Here is a 9,961-nt window from a genome sequence, read left to right on the forward strand (position 1 = left end):
AAGGGAAGGGAAGGGAAGGGAAGGGAAGGGAAGGGAAGGGAAGTTTCCGAAAGAGAGGGGAGAAGGCTGCTCTAGGGGGTGGGGGAAAAAGGCTCAGTGGTTAAAAGAAGACTTCCTGCTCTTACAGGAGACCTAAGTTCAGTCCCTAGAACCCACTAAAGGCAGTTTATAACTGCCTGTAAGTCCAGCTCCTGAGGATCCAACCCTGTCTTCTGGTCTCCTTGAGCAAACACAAAGTGGTGGTACATATTTACACAAACACAGAGACACATAAAAATAATAAAAATAAAATCTTTTTAAATTTTTGGAATATAACTACTCTAGAAATATTAATAGGTTTACCACTGATGCTCTTTGAACAACCACCCATGCTAATTTATTAATACATAAACTTGAATTCAGGTGGAAAAAACTGCATTCTGCAAAGGAAATGGCAGTGTATTTAGAAACAAGGAAGGAAAGGAAGGAAGGAAAGAAAGAAAAAAAGGAAGGAAGAAAGGAAGAAAGGAAAGACAGACAAGCAGACAGACTTGTCTCCAGGCACTTTAAGCATGGAGAGCCATTTAAGAACAAACCGCACGCAGCTTTCCAAGCCCTTATTGAAAGGGCTTACAAAGGAAACCCCAGCTCTGGCCTACAATTGCTGTGCTTCCCCTTACAGCACACTTCCTCTCACTCAGTCTAAGCAGGAAGGAGACTTAGGAATCATCTGGTTCCCCATAATCATTTCCTTAGCTAGAAACTATTCTATCCGTGTACCCATCCCCACGTGGCACTTCAGAGCTCAGTAAATGAGGTTTCAATTTAGCTGCTTTGTAAAAATCACCTACATTCACACAAATTAGGATTTGCTGATAAGAATTACACTTTTTATCTAACTAGAAAAAAAAATTCTGGTAAACATGTAAATAAAGCCAAGTTCATATTTTATGGACTTACAACATCTATCTATTGGCTGAGTGAAGAAAAGTTCCATATTTTAAGTAAAGATGTGAAAAATAATAGAGTTAAATTTACAAGAACCAAGTCAAACTCAGAAATTCCAAATAGAACTAACCAAATCTTTATAAAGGCTAAAGAATTTTCGTCACATTAGGAACCACCAGCTGCTGTTACTATGTTTTGGTAAGTCTGTAATATATATTTATATCAAACACATATACATACATACGTGTGTGTGTGTGTGTGTGTGTGTGTGTGTGTGTGTGTGTGTTTCTTCTTCTAGGAACTCAGAAACACTGAAAAGAAGAACAAGTTACCTTCTTAGTTCCTTCCTTTTACCACAAGGCCTTGTAGGCTGAGTGTGAAAACTGACTGAACATCAATCCCACTCTTCTGAGAGAGATTCTGCCCACACAAGAAGCACTGTTTCTTTCCCTGAAGTTCAGTAATGAGAGTTCAGAAAGAATAAGGAAAATAGGTACATTTAAAAGACAAAGACAAAGACTGACAAAACTGTCTTTATAAAGTTTCATGACAATAGTCAAATTCAAAGTAACTAAAGAAAAATAACTATCAGGGCCAGTGAGAGGGCTCAGCAGAGGCACTTTCCCAGTGTGGTGGTCTGAATAAGAATGGCCCCATAGGCTCATATATTTGAATGAATGAATGAATGAATGAATGAATGAATGAATGAAGAAAGAAAGAAAGAAAGAAAGAAAGAAAGAAAGAAAGAAAGAAAGAAAGAAAGAAAGAAAGACAGACTTGTCTCCAGGCACTTTAAGCTTGGAGAGCCATTCAAGAAAAACCGCAGCTTTCCAAACCCCTATAGAAAGGGCTTATAAAGGAAACCCCAGCTATATTTGAATGGTTGGTCCCCAGTTGGTGGGACTGTTTGGAAAGGATTGGGTGTGGGCTTGTGTCACTGGTGGTGGCCCACACCACGCCCATTCTCAGTCTCCCCACTCCCCACCTCTGCCTACTGCTTGTGAATCAGGATGGAAGCTCTTAGCTCCTGCTCCAGCATCAACCTAACTGCCTGCCTTCCAGCACTCTGAAGGCTAAGTAGGGCGATCACAAATTCAGAACAGCCTGGGCTATAATACTTTGTCTTCAATTAAGTTCTCATTCTGAAAGACCAGGAAACATTTTTTAAAGAGATTCACAACCCCCACCCCCTTAAAGAACTAAAAAATCTTCCCCACGTGGCCCTACTCTATCTCACACAGCCACTCACTCCTGAGAGCACAAAGCAACTCAGAGCTTGATAGACGTGATTTCACTTGGCCTGTCAGTAGCAGGAAGTGCTTGCCTAGAAACTCACCTCAAACCTTAGGTTCACAGAGAAACCCTGTCTCGAAAAACCAAAAAAAGAAAGAAAGAAAAAAAAACAAAACAACAACAACAAAAAAAATCCTTAGGTTCAAAAGTTGAGGTTTCTTGAGCATGCTCCATCCCAGCTCTGTGGAACTGCTGGCAAGCATTAAGAATCAATAGCTTAGGGCTGAGGATAAAGAGGTGCCAAATGAGGCCAGGGTGTGGTATGCCTTTAATCCCAGCACTGACTGAAAGGCAGAAGCAGGCGGGATCTCAGTGAGTCACAGGCCAGTCAAGGCTACATAGGAAGACTCATCTCACCAGGAAAAAAGTCCCACATGGATACTGTATTGTCTTCTTTGGCCGTCTCTTCTAGGTATCATCACTTTACTGGTCATTATGTCTATTCCATTTTGCCTACATAATTATCATTAACAAAGAAAAATTTGAGCTCCAAATCTTTCTTTAAAAAATATATTTAAATCACTAGGGAAGGCAAAAGCAGATAGATCTCTATAAATTAGAAGCCAGCCTGGTATCTACAAAGTTCCAGGCCAGCTAGAACTATATAGACTTTGCCTCTAAATTTATTAATTAATTGACATAAAAAAAAAAAACCAACCACAACAATAACATACTTAAATCACTGTGCAGAGAACACACATTAATAATGTATTTTGCTGGAGTTTTCAAGCATTGCCAATTGAGTAAATACAATATACTCTATAAGTTATTTTCATATACTTAGTTATATGCAGGAAAATGGAGGTCTAAAATAATTTTTAATAAAGTTAGCAAATTAAGGATTGGGTTGCTACAATATCCAAGCTTTAAAAGGGGAGAAAAATACTCAAATTGCCTATCCATCATGTCTCTTCATGTACACGTTGGAGCAAAACTGTAAGATTAGTGATCCCACAAAAACAACTTCTTGAATAATGAGTAGCCACACAAGCTCACAGAAATTATTAGTTCTGTAGTAAACAGATTTATTTATTTCAGAGATTCAATCCCACACTATAATCTAGGCTGTCCTGAATCTCACTATGTCACACATGCTGGCCTTGAACTCAAAGCAATCTTTCTGCCTCGGTTTGTACTAGAGGCATAGGCCACCATACCTGGCTGAGTAAAAAGAATTATCAATGCCAGAAATATGAATATAAAAAATTCCAAAGTATTGATATCAACACAAATATGAACAAAATCTTAAAGGCCATACACTGAACACAGAGCTCTAGTACAGTGGTTCTCAACCTTCCTAACGCTGCAATCCTTTAATACAGTTCCTCATGCTGGGGTGACCCCCAAGCATAAAATTATTTTGTTGCTACTTCATAACTGTAATTCTGCTATTGTTATGAATCATAATGTAAATATCTGACATGCTAGATACCTGATAACGGGACCTCTTGTTATTGCTTGACCGTGCCCCAAGAGGATGGGACCCACAGGTTGAGTACTGCTCTAGTAGAACTGCATTATACTTTAAAGTTAAACTTATTTTCATTATGTAGGGCTTGAATTACTCACAGAAAACAAACAGTATCATGACAGTCTCATATGAACACACATTAAGGGTGAATAATACTATGAGTAATGGCACACACTTGCCATCCAGAGGCAGAGGTATAAAGACTGCCACAAATACTTCACGGCCAGCCTGGACCCTGCCCCTCCCTCCCCAACATACACACACACGACTACATACAAACATACACACATTCACACATACAAACATACACACAAACAAGCTAAATACAAATGCACTGTGAATTTAATATGAAGCTAACAGTGGGCAAGTTTCTTATTTCAAAATCCAATCCACTTTCCATAATAAAGTTGAGGTGGCATGTCATTAAGAAATCTGACTTAGACCTGACGCCCTCTTCTGGAGTGTCTGAAGACAGCTATGTGTGTAATTACATATAATAAATAAATAAAGCTTTAAAAAAAAAAAAAAGAAAGAAAGAAAAGAAAAGAAATCTGACTTATGGAGCCTGCAATACGGCTCGGCAAGTTAAACTCCTGCCCAGTGCTTGAGACCCACACGATGTAACTAGAGAACCAACTCCCACAAACCCCTCTGACCTCCACTTAATCAAACAGTACACGCACCCAAACATTTAACTCAAACTGAAAATCTGAGCACGAAAGAAGCTGAGGCAGAGGACTGAGACTGTCCCGAGCTACAAGGTTATACTAGCCCAAAAAGAAAAACATCTAAGTTGGTCCTCTAGTTACAGCTATCTTGCCTTTTCTCCTTGTCTTTCAAATTCTACATTTTGATGTTTACACCCATGTTAACTTAACACTTGTAACCCTAGCTAGCATTTGGAAGATGGAGGCAGGAGAATCAGGAGTTCAAAACCGGTCTGTGCTACACAACCCCCACGCCCCTCTGTCTGTCTGTCTTGTCTCTGTCTCTGTCTCTCTCTCTCTATCACACACACACACACACACACACACACACACACACACACACTTGTGGGGGGGAAAGAGGGACAGAGATGGAGTCAGTGTAGTCTGTCATTTTAAGAATTCAGCATAACGCCGGGCGTGGTGGCACACATTTTTAATCCCAGCACCCGGGAGGCAGAGGCAGGCGGATTTCTGAGTTCCAGGCCAGCCTGGTCTACAAAGTGAGTTCCAGGACAGCCAGGGCTACACAGAGAAACCCTGTTTCGAAAAAAAACAGCAAAAAAAAAAAAAAAAAAAAAAACAACGACAACAACAGGGCCAGCCTACAAAGCTAGTTCCAAGACACACAGAGAACTTTGTCTTGAAAACCAAAAACGAATACCAAAACAAACAAAAAACAGCATTACCAAGAGGAATGCTAAAGAAAGTCAATTTATATGTTAAAGATATTTTTGTCATGTAATAGAAATGAATTAAAATTTTGGTAAAATTCTTTTTAAAGTAGTATATAGGTCACAGAAATCAAGTCCATCCTGCTTCCTAAATTCAAATTTAATAACTACACATTTATCAACAATTATTATGCACACTCTAGTTAACGTTATAATAGCATATAAATATGATTCTCCAAAAAGGAGGGGGGTTTACTGCCGTAATTCTTCAAGATAGGAGATGATACATATGTCGGTCTCTAAACTGCTCTGATTACTGAAGAAATCCAGATTGCCAGGATCAGCAAAACTACATTGCAAAGTTAATAGCCTCCATCCTTAAAATATCCCAAGAGGACAAAGAGAGCGATTCAAACGGTTAACTTGAGCCTAACGATACTATACAGCAATAAGCTAAGCAAACTGTCAGACCTATTTATAATTAAGCGGCCCAGCCTTTACAAAGCATCGTCGGTGGAACGTTCACCCAAACGGATGCAAAGATTCAGATACAAGGGCTCAAACCAAAAAGCACTGCAAGCACAAACTGCACCGAGAGCTGAAGGATCTGGAAGGGCTGCACGCAGGGTGTTTTTTCTTCAGCCAGCGATAAAGATAGGGTCATTTAAAGGCGAGAATGAATGGCAGACGAGTCTGACCAGGGGCTGCTCCATTAAAACACACACACACACACACAATACACTATAAAAATAAATGCTTTGAGATAAACAGTGAGAAGTGATACTGGTGGTGTACTCTGGGAAATCCGGGGAGGCAACAGAGTCCTTAATCCGGGGGTCCTCAGAATACATCTGCGATGGCCTTTAAAGTTGACGAAGTCGCAGGTCAACGTCGGAGCCCCACGCACACTGATCCCGGGGATCTACCGACCGACAGTCGAGGAAGCGGCAAGAGGCCAGCACCAAGCCGGGGGAGCCCTTTCTGGCTTCTCCAAGGCCACCGCGGGAGGGGGCTCTCGGCAGCTCCGCTCGGGCTGCTGCGGGCGCCACAGCCTCCGGTACCGAGCCGGGCTCCCGCGGGTCGGGCTCCGCAAAGTTGCTCCAACACAACTCCGCGGCCTGGGAGAGGGGGGTGCTGCGGTCCCTTCAGCCCGCCGTCCCCTCCGTGCCGGTGGCCGGGAGAGGGCACTCCGACGGGCGGGCAGAGGACGCGAGGGTCACCGCGGCGAGCCGGCGAGGGGTCCGGGCCGCGCCTCCGCCGTCGTGACCCCCACGCTCGGACGCCGCAGAGCCCGCAGCCCGGCCCCGCTGCCCTCCAGCCTCACCAGCACCTCCCCGGGAGGCGGCCCCGACCCCGAGGCTCGCCCCGCCACCAAGGCCGCGGCCACGCGCCCCTCCGTGCCTCACCTGCGCCCCGTCGTCCGCGCCTCTTCGCCGGCCCCGCGCGCCCCGTCGGGGCACGCGCCCACCCCGGGCGGCGCTGACGGGCCGCAGACTCGGGCCGCGGCGGCTCCGCCGCCCCCTTCTCCTCAGACGACTCCCGGCGGCGAGCAGAGGAGCGCGGCTGGAGCCCCCGCAGCGGGGCCGAGGAGAGCTCGCCGCCTCCGCAGCCTCCAACACCAATTCCCTTCAGTCGTCCGCGCCGCCCCAAGAAAATGTCACCAGAGGCCGTTCCGCTCTGCGCCTCACTTCCGCCCGGAACCACAGAGCAGCGCCTGCCGGCTAGAGCGGCCGCCGGCGCGGAGGGAACCTTGGCGAGCTGGCCGCCGGCCGGGAGCGGGCAGCGCAGCGCCATCTGGCGGCGGGGACGCACGCGCGCGCGCGCCCTCCGCTGAGCGCGGGCTCCAACGCTCCCGCTTCCCGGGCTTTCGCGCGCGCGCGCGCGTGCCCTCCGTTCGATCGGGTAACGTCTGTCTCGGAGGATCGAGATGCCGGGCCGTGCAAAGCCCGAGCCTTAAAAGCACAGGGCTCCGCTTCCCGAGGGCTGCCCAGTACTCACCCGCTCGACTCGAGAAGCCTTTCCGAGGGAAGCTCACGATGCCCGACTCGCGGAGTCACCCCAGCAAGGTGTCCGATCCCTTCGCTCCCCACTTTCCTGCGGGGGCCAAAAACCGCTCGGCTCCCGGGAACCGCTCGGCTCCGACACCCGCACTAACGTCCTGTTCAAGTTTGGGCTCTGGAAACGCCGCGGAGCTAGCGGCGAGCGCGCCACCTGCCGGTGACACAGTCCTCCAGGGGACCCCGCTCCGCCAACACACGCCTCCAGACGCTCAGAATTCCACCTCTGCAGAGTCACTCCTCGGTTTGGCAGTCCGCCTTGGGAAGGGTGACACACACTACTGGGAGTTTTGCAGACCGGTCCTTAAAATGGGCGCGGGGCACGTGTTGGGCTCGGGACCTTGAGAAAATGGGATGAGTCTCCACTTGGCAAGTAGAGAGAGCTCCAGAGACCGACGCTGAGGACAGCTTACAATGCAAGGTCTGACACCCTATGAGCAGTGCAGGTTTTGGAGGAGAAGAAAATGATAGTCATCTGTACCTTTATTTATTTATTTATTTATTTATTTATTTATTTATTTATTCATTCATTCATTCATTTAAACTACGGGGAATTGAACTGATCCCTGCAGATGCGAGGCAATTCTTCAAACTCTTGGTTACATCCCCAGACCTTTATCCAATTTTGAGACAGGGTCTCACCGTTTTCCAAACTGGTAAAGATATGTTCTGATTTCTGGTGCGGAGCCTGGAGACAACCCACACCGAGAAAATGGAAGAGAAAGACGGGAAACAAATGCACCTCTTGATAAGCATCTGAGGGAAACATTTGGCGACTGCCACATCTCTGCACCATTCAGATAACTTTTCCGTGTCATTGGTCTTCCTAGCAAAGAACACCCATCTGCCCAGCGACTTGTGAAGCAAAGGTAAAGATTTCCTGAGATGAATCTTCTCCTGGCTGGCTCTCGCTGCCCTGCATCTCGAACTCCAGACCATAGATGGAAACAGGACCAAGACCCCAAGAACCCCTGACCCCAGGGCCCAGTCAGCCTTCTGAGTTTCTGTTTGCTGTGAGACATCACCCCATCGTTTCTAACAGCATCTGCAGGAAGAGAGTTCACAGCCAATTTCGGCTAAGAAATTGCCTTTCTGTAAGACAAAATGATAAAAAGAAAAGGCTCACACACCTCCATCAACATCAGTTATCTCCTTAGATTAGGTCGCTCTGCTTTCGGGTTCAATCAGGATTATCATCCTGTTAGAGAGAGAGAGAGAGAGAGAGAGAGAGAGAGAGAGAGAGAGAGAGAGAGATGCAGTGAGCTCAGAAGACAATCCTGGGAGTCTGCTCTCTGTGAGGATCAAACTCAGGCTTCCAAGGCACAGTTACTCACCGAGGTTTCTTGCCAGCCCTCTCAGGAGTTTGCAAGTGTGTTTTAGTCACATGTAATAGCTGTGCCATTTGTGGGGTGGGTACAGTGTGTCCCTTCAAACCATGCATGATGTATGATGAGATCAGCATGACTGGCATAGCCATCACCTCAGACATTTCTTACATTGAGAGCATGCCAGGGCCAAGAAGTGGGAGTGGGTGGGCAGGGGAGCAGGGTGGGGGGAGGGTATAGGGGACATTCAGGATAGCATTTGAAATGTAAATGAAGGGCTGGAGAGATGGCTCAGTTGTTAAGAGCACTGACTGCTCTTCCAGAGGTCCGGAGTTCAATTCCCAGCAACCGCATGGTGACTCACAACCACCCGTAATGAGATCTGATGCCCTCTTCTGGTGTGTCTGAGACAGCTACAGTGTACTCATATAAATAAAATAAATCTTTAAAAAAAAAAAAGAAATGTAAATGAAGACAATATCCAATAAAATAAGTTTAAAAAAAAAACCCTCTCTTCTAGCTGTTTGTATTCAGTTCCTTGTTTCAGCCACAGTTATCCTAGCTTGCTATTACAAAGCAACACAAGCTCTTGCCAGTGGCACCTGTTCTTTTTCTTTTTCGAGACAGGGTTTCTCTGTGTAGCCCTGGCTGTCCTGGAACTCACTCTGTAGACCCGGCTGGCCTTGAACTCAGAAATCCGCCTGCCTCTGCCTCCCGAGTGCTGGGATTAAAGGCGTGCGCCACCATGCCCGGCACAGCACCTGTTCTTAACCATCTCTCTGCACCCGATCCTCCCCACGTGTCTTCCCCAGGCTCTGGGAACAGCTATCCTACTCTGTGCTCCTCTCCTGGGAGAGGAATCCTTCAACCTCTACATGTGTCGCAGCGTCAGTTCTTCCACAAGCCAAAGCATGGCTAGCCCATGGCCATCTTGGAGCAGAAATAACGTTGGCCCCATATTCATGGCAGTGGGCACGGAGCAATACAGTGATAACTAGGTCTATGGTGACAGTAAGGGGACTCAACACATCCTGGAAAAAGCAGGGGTGTGTCATAGGATCTTAGCCTGGAGTTCCAGTCATTACCCACCCCCCAGTTGCCACATGATCTTAAAACTTTCTAGGATATATACACAAACACACACATATATATTATATATATATATACATATATATGTGTGTGTATATATATGGTATGTATGTGTAATATGTGTATATAGATGCAGTATATGTAATATGCATATGTTGTATATATGGTAGAAGATCAACTGAAGGCAGAACTCCATGATAGAGCTTCCCTACAGTCACCACTCTTGAAATCCTCCAAGCTCCCATAAATAGCCCCTCACCTGTGCTCCAGTAATAAACTAACCAGTAAACTTGTTGGTTTCCAAGGTTGGACTCCAGTGGAACCATGACTTAGACCTGTCCCAGATGTCCTATCCGGGACGAATAGCCAGCTTCCTCCACGTTTCCCCTGAAAAAGTCAATGCAACAACACTTAAGTGAGA

The 9,961-nt window shown here is 46.2% G+C and overlaps 1 protein-coding gene across 4 annotated transcripts in view; it reads right to left on the bottom strand.

Moving 5' to 3' along the window:
* Positions 1–7,270, bottom strand: part of C15H18orf25 (chromosome 15 C18orf25 homolog) — an 85,636-nt gene extending 78,366 nt beyond the window's left edge. The window contains exon 1 of one of the 4 annotated variants that reach the window (XM_029546733.1): positions 7,068–7,270. The gene's annotated coding sequence lies outside the window, so the exon portion shown is untranslated. Of the gene's footprint in view, positions 1–6,475; positions 6,770–7,067 lie in introns of those variants that run through there. The other 3 variants (XM_021214500.2, XM_021214499.2, XM_029546732.1) reach the window with 3 other exon arrangements.
* Between the last annotated feature and the right edge of the window lie 2,691 nt (positions 7,271–9,961).

Source organism: Mus pahari, chromosome 15 (assembly GCF_900095145.1).
Source record: "Mus pahari chromosome 15, PAHARI_EIJ_v1.1, whole genome shotgun sequence".
NCBI lineage: Eukaryota > Metazoa > Chordata > Mammalia > Rodentia > Muridae > Mus > Mus pahari.